The sequence below is a fragment of the Acinonyx jubatus genome, chromosome D4 (genome assembly GCF_027475565.1).
Source record: "Acinonyx jubatus isolate Ajub_Pintada_27869175 chromosome D4, VMU_Ajub_asm_v1.0, whole genome shotgun sequence".
NCBI classification, from domain to species: domain Eukaryota; kingdom Metazoa; phylum Chordata; class Mammalia; order Carnivora; family Felidae; genus Acinonyx; species Acinonyx jubatus.
The window spans coordinates 56,873,486-56,890,620 of record NC_069391.1 but is presented as its reverse complement, the minus strand read 5'-3'; positions in this window follow the sequence as shown (position 1 = coordinate 56,890,620).

Below are 17,135 nucleotides of genomic sequence, written 5' to 3'. Positions count from 1 at the left end.
TGGCACACTGGACTGGTTAGACCTTACTCAGAGTGTAGGATTGTGAGAAAATAGCCAATCCTATGACTGGGAAAGATATATGAGCAATTTGTGAAACAAGGACAAAAACGTTTTAGGAAGGAAAACAACAACAAAACAAAACAAAACAAACAAAAATTCACTTCTGAAAGATCCCAGCATACTAGAAATGGCAAAGGTCAAATGTCAAAGAAAGATAACTAGGTCTGTAAATAATATGAACTCAAAAGAAGAGAGAGTTCAGTAATGCATAAGAGAGCTGATTATGGTCTGTCTCATGTAGATCTCAAAACCTATAGATACGCAGACACTGTGCAGAGTGTACTGCTCTGAGGAACAATGGCAAATCAGAGTGGGCATAAAAATGTTGTCTTAGAACCTAAGCAGTAGTTTTCTTTAAGCTACTACATGAATGGAGCCTGACATCTTTCACAGTGAAGTGTCCACTGACTGTGTAGGTCTAAACTTAAGCAGTGAATCCATATAGCTTCAACAGCCAATCACACCATAAACTGAACATGCTCCAGTTTATTCCATGACTACCTTCAGAAGTGAACTGAGCCACCAACCCTTTAGTTTGTGACAGCTATGATTTCTTAGCCATTTTGTAGGGAGTCAGTCTTAAGAGATACCAGACTTCATGCTAATAAGATACGTGAAAGATACAATGTATCACTAAATTTTTAATCATAAGAATTAAATAACAGTGGATATTTTGTGGAACAGTATATATATATATATATATATATATATATATATATATATATACCTTTCCTATAAAAAATTTCAAAATCTGGAATTTGGGGTTTTATAGCCAAGTGTCTAGATGGAAAAAGGGAGAAGATCAAAAAGGAAGGGCATGGTCCAAGAACATATTGAGAAATAAAACCTGTATAGACAAAAGTGATCAATTTTAATTTTAGGGGCAATAATGATTAGTAGCCTATTACAATCAGTATGTCTAATTTTCAGATTAAAGTTTTATGTGGCAATATCATATCATTCTAATTTTGAAGTCTTCAAGCTGGTCTTGATTTGAATCATATTTTGAGAAGATAAGGGATCACAGTGTGATGAACAGGCTGTCATGATACAGAAAAGAGACAAAATATATCTGAGACAAAAAGGAAGGTAGTTATTTACCAATCTCAACATGGACTTTGAGACAAAAATCCTGAGGAGAAACACTGTTTTGTGTTCACTTTCCAGAGTTGCCCCTGGAGATATTAAGAGGGCCGTTGTGTTCTTCATCATATGAAGAATACTTGTCAACCCAATTTTAACTAAATCTTAAATTACTGAATGGTCTTAGGTACTGGAGGATTTGAAGTTATTGGGGAGAAAGACTTATTAGTCATATTTTTATTACTCACTTTAGAAGTATTTTTTGTTGCTCATGTTAAGAATTTTTTAAATGGTTAAGAGGAAAATTGTATTTCACAAGTTGAATAGGTGGAAATTGCAGAATATAAGTTTATTTGCTACTCTCTAAAGATACTCTATGTCGATGTCCAGTAAGGGCTTACGGAGGCAAAGTATAAATATAAGTAGGTTTGAGTCAATTAAACATTCACATAAAAGAAAATTTAAATCATTAATTTGTAGGTCATCCACTCTTTTAAATAGGTACTGCTAATTTATAAAGATGAATATGGACCATTCTTAAGCAATTCACTGTGCAGAATAAAAAATAGATACATAAACAAATAATTATAATAATTCTAAGTCTTACAGTAATGATGCACATGTAGGACTTGGAAGTACCTAGGAAAGAGCAACTCATGCTGCATTTGACCTACCAATGAACCACTAATATTGGAGCTTTGAAGGAGAAATGGGAATTCCTAAGTAAATAGAAGACATTTAATTCAGAGGGGATAATGTGTGCCAGAGTAAAGAAGCTTGTAAAACCATGATACTTTAAAGAAGTGGAAAACAATTTAATATCAGGAGGAAACAGTGGAAAAGGAGATGTTGGAAAGACAGGCTGAAACCAGTTTATGTAGGCCTTTGGGCATCAGGCAAGGGAGTCTGGGCCTTACTCCTGGACCACTGAAGTTTTAAGTGGTGAGAATGGAATAATGTTACTGAAATATGCTCCAGCCAAAAGTGTACTTGAACATCATATTGGTCAGCTAAAACCTAAATAAATAAATATCCCTCAAAAATTCAGTGGATTAAGGGCCCAGAATTTTATTTCTTGCTCTTATAACATGACCACGTGGGAGTTTAGGTCAGCAGGGCAGCTCTCCTTCAAGCTATCATCTACAGGGTTAGGTTCCATGTTGGGGCTCTGCCACTGTCCGAGGTCCTGCTCTCAGATGCATCCAGCCAGTGCGAGCATAAAGAGAACATGGAGACACACATACTCTCCTAAAATATTCAGTCAGAACTGGCACAGATCACTTCCACTGAGTTGAATAAAGTCTGGATGTCACACCAATTACAACGTAGACTACAGAATGTATTCTTTATGTAGGCCCAGAGGAAGAAGTAATGGAGTACAGCTCAAATCCAAATGTCTTATAGACACTTGAAAAAGATGTATTACTTCCTATAAAATATATGGCATGATTAATGTGCTAATTGTTGAAAATAAAACATGGAATGTTGAAAATACATATGGGAATTTGGTAGCAATAAGCTAGAAAAAACCCTGACATATCTAACCTTGCTGTACTTAGAAAAAGGAGCATTTTCAGTCAAGTATTTGCTTAAAATACAATATATAGATCTTTGAAAACATTTCTCCAAACGGTCCTTTCATCTAGTGACCTCTGAGAAGGCTCCTGGGGCACAACACTAGCTTAAAACAAGGAGGGCACACTTACAAACTGGGGATGATTCAAGATAGACAAAGATAAGAGAGCATTTGATTTCATAAGCAGTAAATAGAACAAGTATATCTTATTTGTGAAAATCAGTGTTTTTAGTTGAACTTGAACACTTTGGCTAAAAAAGGAACCATCTGATATCCCAGAGAGAGTATGTGAAATTATGAGAAGAGTTTAGAAAGAATAGAGAAGAATAATCTTTTGAAAGAATTTCAAAATAATGTGGATGGCAGGGGATACAAAATTCTCCTGACCTGTACAAACACAGAAAAGAAAGCAGTTTTTTTATGGAGTCACCTAGCCAGTAAAAATATTCATCAAACAAACTTAGATACATTACACGTGGGGGGAAGACATGATACTAATGACCTAAACAAAACCAGCTCTCTTCTCCTCATCTTCATTCAACACAGTCATGATATTACTAGTTACCTGTGGTTAGCATCTACAGCAACCTTCCCTAAGGCATTAGAAGTTTGGAGATACACACAGAGATCATATTATAAGGTACTTAATCTTAAAATTAAAATACAATTGTTTAAATTATTTTAAGACACAATTCTATACAGTAAAAAAAATATTGTTTTAAGTCTCTATTTTCTCTTACCTGTCTTGTTATAGTAACTTGTACCTGTCTCACTTTACTATAATCATTCTATGTATTGTTGCCAGAGTAAATGTCCTAAAGTATAATTCTGATTATATCACTTTCCAGAATAAAACTTTTCAGTGGCCCTGTGTTGTCTACAGGCTATACCCCCTTGCATGTCATGCTTAGTCCTTCATTATCCAAATCTTGCCTACCTTTCCAGCTTTACCTCTTACCAATTTCCCGTTGTCATATTATGCTCCAATTATGCTGAAATATCTTCTCAAATAGACCAGAGACCAGATACTTTTCTGCTTCCATAAGATTATGCATTTCTTTGAATGCTCCACCTAATTCTTATCTACTTTAAAATTTACTGCAATATTTATTTCAAACACTCCATTTTTAGGAACTATTCTTCACAGTATACATGCCCAAAGTATATGTGCTTTGGACTACCAAAGCACATCACTTCCATTGATCTCCTCAGATGTTGTTAGAAGCATTGGTTTACCTATCAATTTTCACATAAAGGTCTTTGGAATTGAGGCCTACATCTGTTTTCATCCTTCTTTTTTGTAATCTCTTTGTGTGATACAGCAAATGATACTGAGTACAGTACTTGATAGGTATTTGTTGAATGATTTATGCACAGTGTGGTGGACACAGAGATCTGCCTTCATGAAAGTAACTGCTACCCAGATGTAAGCAAATAGCCTCCAGCTAACATCGCCTTCAGAGCTTGTCTTCATCACAGTGAGGTGCCCCACCCAAGGGTATACCCTTGTGAGCATGGCCTTTATCCAATGACTCATAAAGATGTTAGTATAAAGCCCTGACCATTTGGTCTAATGTAGGATACCTGATGGATCATGAATATTCCACGGGGTTTCATGCCAATGAATCAACCAATCTAAAAGCCCTTGGATAATGGTGCCGACTGAGGCCCAGCAGTTGGAAAAATCCATACTCTCAGTATTTGTCCTTTTCGTCAGAACAAATATTTGGCACCTCAAAGATCAAAGGACTACAATGTATAATTTTTCCACAAAGTGACCAGTTGGGTCTCTTTGAGAGACATATTGGAGACTAAGCATTAGTCTCTATTGCTGGCAGATTTAACATTCAATATCAGAAGTACATAAATGACCCTTTGTAAGCAGGAGCTCATGTTGTTAGTCTCATGAGTAGTTTCCATTTATCCCAAGATGACCACTCTGCTTATGGACCCAACATGCTAATACTACTGTGGCTGATGACTGAGGTTGCTTGACATCGACTAGCAGAGTCTTTCTGTCTACTTGTTAATTAGTATTTCTTCTGTGGTACATGCTTTACAATATCCACCCACACAAAGCTCTTCACACTTTGTGCCCACTGCCTTATATCTGCCATATGTACATACTGTGGACCCATTCCAAACATCCTTTTCCCAGGGTCCTGACCAGTGATCCAGGCCATTTGCCACTGCCCATGACACCATACATATTTGAATTGCAGGACACTTTTCTTTTTTACAACAAAATGGATGGCTAGGTGGATAGTATGACGCTGTCCATTTGGAGAATTTTTCTTTGTAATTAAATATCAAATCCACTCCTGAAGAAAGCTATAGTAACATCCATAATTAAACCTTCAGTTTTTACTTATATGCCAAAAGTGTGATCTGAGAGAGCAGCAGCACTGCTACAACAGTAATAAATAATATGCAGATCTGGGCTATGTGCTCAGGCAGCTTGCTTGTAACCTCTAGTTCTAATCATATCTGATCACAGACGTACAACTTTAATATGATGGATTGATGATGGATGGATCCAAAAATCTTAAGACATGATAGGACCCACATCGTGTACATCATTCAAGCTCATGGTCCCTTGCTATCCCATCATCAGGCACTCCTTCATCACCAGATACATACCAGGAACTTTTTCCTCAAATGGCTAGCAATTCACATTTCATATTCATGGCCTTACTCCAGAACCCTAGAGGCCTTTACTGTGACACTCCCAGTAGCACATTCCATTAAGATACATGAGGCATTGTATCCCACCACCACTACTACCTCAAATATCGTAAGGTCTGCCAGAAAGTATGACAGAACTACTTGCACTACAGCCTGGATCTGTGGCAGAGTCTTTCCTATTCTGGGCACCACCCAAAGCTAGTAGAATTTTGTGTCACACAGTGATATGGGTCCAGAAGGTATTCCCAGATATGGCATGTACTCCTCTAGAATCTGAAGATCCCTACCTGGTGATATATTTCCTTCATTATGGTTGAACTTACAAACTGCAATTATCTGTCTTTCTTTAAGAACATACGTTCTGGCAGTCAGTGATCATTAGATCCCTAAAAAATTTACTGAAATGGAAAACCCTTGAATCTTTGTAGGATCTATGTCCATCTGTTGAAGTGCATTCATTTAACCAATACATCCAGTGAACCAGACCCTTTTTGCTCATATGGCCCAATGTGGCTTCTGAATTAAGTGGAAACCACTACTCCTTAGATTCTTAAGAATGGAACTGATTTTTCTCATCCCTTGGGATGTGATATATTTTTTAATTATTATCTTGGCTGGTACACGGGATAGTTTTAATGGTTGCCATCTGGCCTTCTACATAATAGCTATTACCCTGCAGGCCTAGGACCCAGTGTGTGGCTTGCACAAACCATTATGCATGCCAATTCCAATTATACATTTTGAAATAAAAAATTAAATCTGATAGATCTCTAGATTCACTGGAACCGAAATAATCCAGATCTTAACCAGGACTCCCTTTTTTACTTGCCCCTCTCTTGACAGAGTAGACTGAGGAAAGGAGAGGGGCATAATGATGCATCAAATTAATCGGTATCAATGTCAATCTTTTATCTAACATCTCTTAATATTTATGGATATTTCCCATTCACCAGTGAACATTTATCTCAGTGGATGACTACAGGAAACTTTGAGGAAGCACACAGAATTATTATCAAAGTATTTTCTGTGGTGTTGAAGGGTCCTTTCTCCAAAGGGCCCAACTGAATATTCAGGGGTTTGTGTCTGAAAACTGGCAAGAGTTTGTGACTTTGTTTTCCCCTGAGGGTGGGGGTTAACTCCTCTCAGCTATCTTGTCACAGGACTTTGATTTTTTTTCTGAATTTACAAGCTGAATACTGTCTTTGTCGGCTACCCATTTATTTTTCTCCTAGGGACACTAAGGAGGGCACCTCCATAATTCTATGTAGGCTAATATTCCCCTACAATTTAGACTGGTTACTCATGAAATTTTAGTGTTCTTGTATTCTGGCAGTGAGGCATTGTACCTTGCCTTTATTATTTTCAGATCCTATTGTGACCATACTTACCAGCTAGTCTAGTTCTGGAACAACATTTCTCACTGAGAGAGAGGAGAGCCACCATTAACTTTTGAGCTATACCAGTGCCCCTCTTACCATCACAGACCTTAAGATCTCAGTAAATGGTGCATCCTGCGCCATCTCATGGACATAATTTTGTTGTGTGTCTTCCACTGAGCCTTTCAATCCTTTCAAAACCATTAGCCATGAGACTTCTGGCATTTTTATTTCACATTGTATGGGACAGAGCTTTGTTCCTACTTCTCAGAGCTTTCTTGGGATCCTTGCCAGGCTGTTACATCCTATAACTTGAAATAGTACTCCTAAATCAATAATCTCTACCTTAATCCAACTTCATGTACCATCTCCCTTGATCAAACATCTCAGATAACAGCCTGTATGTGCTCCTTCACTTCCTGTAGGTATATGCAGGCAGGAATTACAGTTCCATTGGAGTAGAGTCCAGTACCTCCTTTATCAGGTCCAACACATTCCCAACTTGGCTATGATACAACTTAATCCTAGTTATAGGTCCAAGTAACCAGAAGCAGAGGTGATCGAATATGTTAAGGAAACACACACCTTATAGAGGAGAGCCCTCTCTATTGTCTTCAGTCAGGATCCTATGCTATCTCTTAATAAGTAGGCTCAAGGTGAATAGAAAAGTATTCTATTTCAAAATATTAAATATTGAAATTGTATTTCAAAATATTGTGAGGAATTCTCACAGATGCCTTCTTTTTTCCTTATGTATTTATTTTTTTCATTTCTGTTCTTTGAATGAACTAAAGATATTAGCCCTTCTTCCTCCTCCTCCTCTTCTTCTTCTTCTTCTTCTTCTTCTTCTTCTTCTTCTTCTTCTTCTTCTTCTTCTTCTTTTTCTTCTTCTCCAGACAGAACAAGTTATTTTATATGAATTCATTGCTATCAATCTGATTTTTGTCATGGGCCTTTAAAAATCATAGCCTTCTTTCCTAGTCATATCAGTTGACACCTTTCAACTTCCCTCTGCAGCCAGATGAATAATAAACACCATCCCAGGGGGACATTGGATGAACAGAATGGTGCCTCAGGCCCTTGAACCATCAACAGATGACTCATGTCACTGACTCTAGAGGGCAGTTGTTTGGGGGGTAAAGAGACCTAATAGAGTCCCCACCTTCACACCAACATACATACATACATACTCCCAAATGTCAAGGCTAAAGCAAGCAGAATTGTTTGTCTTTGTGTTCTCTCACCCTTTCCAGGTCACCTGTGATGTCCCAAAGTCAATCAGGATGTTCTGGCCTACAGCCCACATCCCCTATATCTTGCTGTGTCTCCTTGCTCATCTCAGATCTGCTATGATCACAGCTGTGGGTAGAACAGGTGTTAACACATCACCTGCAATGATTAAGGATTCTTGGACAGAAGGTAAATCCTTAGGGTTAGGTGGAAAACTTTTTGGATCAGAATAAAAAGTTTTGTGTGTGAGCTGAGAATCCAAACTCAAAATAGTAAGAAAGAAAACCCTGATATCTACTTAATAAACTCCAGGATCCTTATTTCTTCTAAGTGGAGCCCTAATGTTTCCATAATAGACAATGCCATGGCTGTGTGTCCATCCTCCTTGGGAGTTCACCCTTCCTGACTATTAAGTCCTGTTCTAGTCTTCAGCAATCTCTGCATTTCAGTAATAGAAGATAAAAGCCTCTTTTTAGTCTGCCTGGGTGGGGGTTGGCTTTCAAAATTAACTTTTAATTGTCTATTATTGGCCAGCAGATTTTTTTTTTACATGTGTTTGGGAATCTATCAGTGGTGTTTAGCCATCCAATTCCATTGTCCTTATAGTTATTATTTCCTTGTACTTCTCAAACACCAGATAAATGGCACAAACTACCACAGGCCCTCCTTTATATTTACTTTTACAACTTACCATTTGATGAGGACTTTAAGAATTGGAACTCATGCCAGGGCTTTCTAAAGTCCTGTTACTAATGACAGGGTCCTCATTTCCAACCAGGTTAACAAACCCTATCTAATAGCCTGCTTTCTCAGACTAGCCCTGGTAACAGCTGTTGCAGTTGTGTTGTCCCTAAGGAAAGGACAAGATGGAATTTAATATGTGGGCTATTGATTTGAGATCACCATCTGTGTTAGGAGAGGGCCAAAGAAGTACTGAGTATATTGAAAAATCCTATAGCACTGTATGCCCAACAAGCTATCAGCCAATCACCATGGAGGAATATTCATACTGTAGCAGACAAGGGGACCAATTTATAGCTAAGGAAATATGAGAGGGAGCCAAGTTACTTGGAATTTATTGGTTATATCAAATACCATACCACCCATTTTTTTGTTAGCCTGGTAGAGTATTGGTACGGTCTCATAATTATGGAGTTGAAATATCAGCTTGAAAATAGTATTATGGAAGGATCAGGTGCCATCTTTAGAATGCATTATATATATATTGAATCAAAACCTTTGTATGCTGCTGTGTTTCCAACAGGAAAAATACTTGGATCCCTACATTTCTGTCTCTGCAGTGCTTGAGGCCCAGGTCTCCACATTTGGCATACTTTTATCAAAGAATTCAACAAAAGTCATAGGGCACTCTAAAGAGCCATTATATTCAAGAGCTCCTTACAGAGTTATCCTGCAATACAGTTTCAAGCTAGAGATGTTGATCTCTAATAAATATCTTGCATGCCAAAGTCCATCTCGTTCTCTGCTGCTGGAAAACTCAACTGACCACAAGCAGTGTTAAAATGTAATTGTAATAAAATGTATTATCAAAGCTTCCTTTAGAAATATATTTTATGGGCATATCACAGTTGATATCTCCTTTAACTTTTACAATAACTCCCTGTTTGGAGCTTTCATGGCCTGATAAGAGGCAGGGCAAATGGCAGTTTAGTGCATTTAAAGAGAACAGTGACACAAATACGTCACATTTGTAAAGACAATCCATAATTATTTTCCACTCAGTTGCGATGTGACTATCCCTGAAAAGTCAGTATCTCATTTATGCTATTCATGTATTATTTACTATTTCATACGTTAATAGCATTCCAGGAGAATAAAAAAAGATGAAACATAATTTTGTCAAAATTCCTCTATGAGAAATGGGAAGAGGGAGAAGAGAAAGAAGAGGGGAAGGAGGAGACGAGGAGGAGCAAGCCTAATACAAAACTGTGATTATATTTGGATGAAAAATCAAACATCCATAGTCTATGTATGTCATCTATTATTCATGTTTACTACACCGTGCGATTCTGCGGATGATGGCTGGGGCAGAACCGGGAAGTTGCTGGAGAAAATTAACATTTCTTAAGTTCCACATTTAGCCTAACATTAATCATTCGTTAACCTTAGCATTTGCCATTAATTATCAAAATTCCAAACAATGCAAATCTAGTACCTACTTTAATAGAATGTTTTTTTAATAACAACAAATCCTATAATATAAACAATAAAGTATAGTTTAGAAGTTGAAGATTTAGAACTACTAGACACAGACTAAAAAGTACTAGATTTTCCTAAGCTTTCTCTGGAGATACAGGCTCACCTGTAAAACATGCGCACTAAGCAGCAAAACAGCAAAAAACCAAACCAAACCAAACCACCAATGGGATAACAGTCTTCTTAACCTTCGCTATTGCAATGGAGGCATTATCTTAATAGCAAGAATGTAACAACGACAACAACTGCTACAATTGCCATTTGAAGGCTGCTCCCATGTGCCCTTTGCTTATAATTTACTTTCAATTAATTATGTATAGTTACACCCTGAAAGGAATAGAGAAATGAGGCTCAAGGAATTTAAGTAACTTGCCTAAATTCACAAAGCGAGACCATGGCAGAGTCGGAAGTAACTCCCATGGCTGTGGCGCTGCTACATCAGTTCAGGGAAGTTCTCGGCAAAGAGCGGAAGACAAGACAAAAGTCTGCCAAACTTAACAACAAACCTGAGAGGTAGACTTCCTCGTCTACGTTTAGCTGACGTTTTCCACAGGTCCCGCCTACTCCTTACACCCTGCACATCACGTCACACACGTCACATTACGACACACACACACACACACACACGCCACGCCACATCATGTCACGCACGTCACCTCACGTTACACGCGCCACACACGTCACGGCACATCACGTCACGCACGCCAAGCACGCACGTCACCTCAGCCTCGCACATGACGTCACATCAATCACGTCGAGTCATGTCACACACGTCACGTCACACACGTCACCCCACGTCCCCTCTGCAGCTCCCTCCCACTTACTTCATGCCAGTTCTACAGCTAGCTTCTGTTTACCTCGGGTCGCGTGTCACGCAACCTCCTTTGTGCCTTAGCGTCTAAGTCCAGAGCTATACCTAAGTAGAGATGCAAAAATAAATGTCCGTCCAGTGGTGGAGCATTTGACTGCAAAAATAAATGTCCTGTCAGGGACACATTTTATTTGAGGCAATTTGTAGAAAGTATTTTCAGAGGAAAAAATATATATATTCTTAAGGAGAATAGTGCCTTCTAACTGCCATGGCATGTACTTGGATTTTCTGATAGAAAGAGGAAGAGCTAGGAAGTACATAAAGTTTGAAATTCACAATACTGGAGGAGACTGAACTTGGATCAGCTGACAGGAGAGAGCCTTGGGTAGTAAGTATAACGACTATAATATCAAAAAGAAGAGTGTTTGGCATTGTGGGAACTAGAAACCCAGCACTGCAGAGGTCAAGCCGACCAGTTAGTGCGATGGAATGATCTCTTCCTTGGCCGTTTCACCAATGACTCATGTAGGAATACTGCTTATAAGCAGGAGAGCTACACATAGTTACATCTTAGAAACATGCATAATGTGTTCTGTGTGTATTTTCAACCTTGTAAACTGAGATTTATTTTAGGAGGGTGTTGACTTCCCTTTTTCGTTTTTAATCCTTGTGTTTGTGAAGTCTGGAGTTACAATGATCTGTTTTATGTTAAATGGTAAATAATTGAAAAAGCCTGTAAGAAGCCAAAATTTACAATACTCAGCTCCTTAGGATTTATTGTAATGCCCCCGATTTCGAATCCGAGAGACCACCAAGGAGCCGATACCGATGCAAACGCACGAGGGTTTATTTGCAAGCTTGAGCTTGGGCCCAAGTATACCCGACACAGCGGAGCAGGGACTTGGACCCCTAGGTTAAGAGGCGTAGCAGTTTTATAGGGGCCAGTGGCCAATGAGATTGTAACACACACAGAAAGTTGTATAGTCATGTCAGTCCACACGCAGGTGGCCAATTGAATTACAATTTACCCTATAGTAACTGTTTGAACTAGCCTATCACTCTGGTTAGAATTGGTGCAACAGTTTGGCGGGCAAAAGGCGGGGTTTACATTCTTTGGCGGTTAGGGGTTCCACATTCCTAAATGAGCCGGTTTCCAATAAGGGTGTGCTCAGCGGCTTGACTAGGGTGAGGGAGTGTCTTAAGCAATAAGTAGGTCATGTGAGGGTTATACATGAGATGGTGGGTGTAGCACAAAATGGAGTTAGTCTTGCTCTGCTTGTCCAGGGGTAGGAGATTTTTGTAAAATTCCTTGGGTCCCACATATATAAACATACAAGGTAAACGTAACTCTTTCAACAAAACAGTGTCTAAATATCCCTTATTACTCTGGTTAGTTTGAAAGTGACTAAGCTAATGATGGTGATCATAATCATAGATAATATTTTCCTAGTTATAAAATACCTTATTTATTTTTAAGATCTTAGAATGATGTTATGAAGTTATATGATAATGCCTTATGTTGGAAGATGAGGAAATAGATTCCAAAAGGTTAAGTGATTTTTCTCACAAGACGCATGACAAATGGCAGGCCCTATGGTTCTAGTTCTCATGTAATCTATTGCATGTAATCATGTAATCTATTTTCCTCTTTGAAAAAAAAATAATCATTAGCAAAAAACACACCTTTTCATCATGGCATGATAATCCAAAAAGCACAAATGCTCATGATTGTAATTTAAGCCTAATTTTTGAGTGAAGGGGAGCTATTTTAAATAACAAAAAAAACTTCATTTCATAGTAGTGGAACTACTTAGGAGACAGCCTGTATGAGTGAAGAGCCGCATGGTAAATGTATTCAGCCCTGAAATAGTTTGTGATACTGCTCAACTAACTTGTAATGTGTCTTGCAGCTCAGGCTGCTCTTTGGAAACCACTGAGGGTGCAATCCTGCTGCCCTTGCATTTCTTTTATGCTCACATAACTCACATTAACATTGCTCAAAGTTCAGGGTACGTGGAACTGAGGGCAATTTTTCTCTGCTTCCTCAATTCTCAATAGCTTTGCAGTCATAGACATTTAACAGCCCTTTCTCAATAAGAAGGGGGTATTTTGCACAGAAATAGGAAAGCTGCAGGGAAGCTCTGTGTGCCAAGCCACGTGATTCGTGGCTCTGGTGGGGCACCAGCTGCTTGGAACCACCTCAGGGCTATAGGCTGTGGGAAGAGAACTCCCATTGGCTGTGTGTACACTTGATTGGCTGTGTGACAGCAATGCCTTCCAGCCCAGCAGTTTTTGTTCGGGTATTCACCAGATGCAATTAGCAGAGTCAGAAGGAAGCAATTTAAAATTTGCCAAAAGAGGTCAGTAACCTCATTGTTTGCCCATTAGTAATCACAAGATACATCTTTAGAGCAGTATAAGTCCAATGAAAATTGTATAAAAGCATCACTTCACTCTGAAGTGTGCCATAGCTACTCACATTGTAAGTGTCATTATATAAACTAAGTCTCATAAAAAAGAGGCGTTTTTTTTTTTTTCAGTTGAGATCTGTTTCTTCATATAGCTTACAAAAGTCATACGTTCTCTTGGCAAACTAATAATTGAAGAAGCCCAGGATATTAGTATAACGTGCAGTTTGTAGGTTAAGATAATGCGTGTGCCTTCCTTATTTCCTGAACTTGCACTTTACCCTAAAATTTGTCCTATGAATGAGGATCCATAGATTGATTTTCATTCATGAACTGAATCATGTATTAAATACACTCAGTGTTGATATTTAAAAGGATGCAAAGCATCACCTCTTAAATAATGTAAACGGAACTTCACCCCTAAAGCACAATGTTACTCCTTATTTTTCTGATGAATATCCTGCCCTTGAGATTTGAACTAATACTTGAATTCAGCATACTTATTTTTTTCCTGAATTTTTGGCATGCAGATGTCAAAATCTTACTGGGTAAAATGTAAGTTCCGTTTCAAAGCAGAAGCAGTTCAGCTATTTTCAAACCTTCTTGACACGCGAATTAAGAGATGAGCAAGAAGCTAGAGTAAAAGAGACAAATGGAGAGAGTACAGGTGTGCTTTTCATCACTTCTACAGAAAAATGGCCATTTTCTTCACTGATCCTTCCTTTCTTTTACTTTTTTTTTTTTTGAAGCAGCGCAACATATGTTACAGCTAATCATATATAAGCCACTGGGAGAATAAATGCTGTCACTATAATTAATGGCTTAACTCACTCTGAGTATTTTCAGTATTAATAACCAAAATGGGATTTTGTGTTAGTGTGAACAGGAACATATGTTGCTTGTTCCATTTTGTTTGTAAGAAATGAGAACGGTGAGCTTGCTCATTCTTCCTAGGTTTTGGTCAGTGTCTTGACTAAGAGCAGGCTAGAGTAATGCAGGCAGCACCCTGTGTTCCAGGATGGATTGATACAAGGTGTTGACATTCTGTTACCCTCAAACCCTACCTTTTTTGCTGCTATTCTTAACATGGTTTCAGGATAATATAAGAAATTTCAGACAAAATGAGGAGTCCTTTTGATCAAAGATGCAAGAAAGCAAACAAAACTTGAATAACCATCAAAGCAACTTTTGCATTTCTAGATTTGTATCAAGAGCCCTCTTCAAAAGGACTCAACATCAAATTGTAATGTTCTTCCTTGGTAGTAAAGGGATTTCTTATTATTTAAACATGCTTTCTGTTCACAGGTTTTAAAGCATGATCATCTACAATATAAAAAAATACTTGTACTTTTCCACCTATATGTAAAGTATGAGTTACACATTGTTCTCTTTTTGTCCATGTTGATTGTTTGCTTAGGTTCTTTTAGTTGTTGTTTTGTATTAAAATAGGGCCCTCCAATTTTAAATTAGCCTCATGGATATATGGATATTTTTATGACCACATAAATTACCAAGAGTAGAAAAGGCACACACAAAAACTACTCTATCCGCCATTTTCAGCCCTTTATAGAATACAAATTAGTTTCTGGAAAGAATAAGCATATTCAGTCAAGTGTATATACTTATTTATTCTTATTTCAAGGCAGATCATTGAGGGTTTTTTTTAGTTAATAATATACTTTTAAATGTAAACCAGCACCAAATGTTTGCCTAAACACTTTCAACTAAAAATGTATGTATTTTCATAAAAACAAAAAAGATACTTATTTTCAGTATCTTTACCTTAACACCGGCAGCATATTGGCACTGAGGCCACTTAACATACAAATAATCTTGAAGGTTTTTTTTAAAACAAGATCAGCATTAGATAGTTGTGCATTTATAGACAGAGCCAGCTTTATCTTTTCAATCCTTTTTAACAGACACTAACACACTCTAAAGTCATATATGAAAAATCTAATTCTGTATCTGAATATGTGGTCAAAGTATGTTTGCCAGTAAAATTACCATGTAGAAATTTGTTTAGTTATAACACTACTGTAATTATTATCATTAATCCTTATTATATCTATCATGCATCCCCAATCATCAACATCATCAGCATACAAAAAAAGAGACTAAGCTCATGATACATAAATAGCCTTTTGCATGTGTATGGACATCAGTATTTGATTTATGACAATATATAGCTTATGTACACAGACACAGTGTGATTACTCTATCCGAGGCTTTTGTTTCATGTACATTTGCTACTTTACTCAAAGTATTTCTTAGAGATGTTTATTTAATATTGCCTATTTAGAGATAAGGTAATAAGGATTTACATGTAAAATGATTTTCTCAATGCCATGCATCTAAACTGTATTGGCTGGAATTGTTATCCTTATCTGAGACCTTACTAACTTTGCAATCTTTTATACTCCTTTAATCTCTTTGTTTTTAAACTATTTTTAAACTTTATTTTAAAGAAAGAAGCAATATTTTTACACATTCCAATAGTAAATGCAGGGTATAAGTCTCGTCACTTCTGCACATATATATGATTAGCCATAATACATGTTGCACTGGTCAAGCATCATGTCACAATTTTTATATCATTTTGGCAATAGTTGGTACACATTATCTACAGTCAGTTAAATTGGGAAGGGTAGGAGAAAAGCAATTTTAACTAAGAGAAAACAGTATATGCAGGAGCGTTTGAACAACCTCATACCATTTAACCAACAAGATAAAATTATGCCCACCTAAAAGAAAAAGACAACTTCTAAAATTGCCTACCAATATAGAAATAGGCCCAGAAGAAAGCAATGCACAATAAATTATAGTTACTTTTACTGTTGTTAATTAGGAAGGAAATATGAAGGGAAGGATGATGAAGGCAGTAAATTAACAAATGAACCAGTACCTTAGGAAGAAAATATTGGTAAATTAAAGTGAGCTGAGCTATCACTGCAATTAACCTAATAAACTTGAAGCAGTCAAGTGATCCATTTAGAATAATCACATATGAACTAAGACCTATATTCATTGCTGTTGCACATTGAAGGACTTGAATCTAGTTGAGTCCCAGGAAAATAAGATTAAAAACAGTAAAAATATCCAATTTATAACAATATAAATAGTATTATACATGGCTGGATAGATTGTAAACAGAGGCATAATATAATTATGTTCATAATGTTAAATGTTACATGCAAAATGTTTGTGCCCTATTTAATGAGTTTAGTTATTCCAAATTTATACTTTATAGGTTTAGTCTAAAAGTTTCCATTTAATCATTGTTGCCAAGTATAGGTACTAAAGCTATCATAAGTGCCTTAAGAGGGAGGACATTGTTTTCAGTCACTAATTTAAGAATCTCTTACAAAGTGGCACCCAAAGTTGAAATATTCTTACTTATTAAAAAAAAAATATTTAAAGAAACTTTCTTATATTTTAAAACTTTAAACTCTCTTACATTTTTATTTTAGAAAAAACATCATCTAGGTTATTAACCTCTGCATACTTTTTTATCCATATGAAGGTATAATTTTCATGTGAACATTTGAATTATTAGCTAATCCAACAATATCATACCTAATAATTTTTGCTTAATTATATGGCAAATGGTACTGGGTAAATAATTAAAATTTTTGGGAATTGACTCTAAGAATTAAATATGCACTCTAGAGCAGTCATTAGTTCTTTAA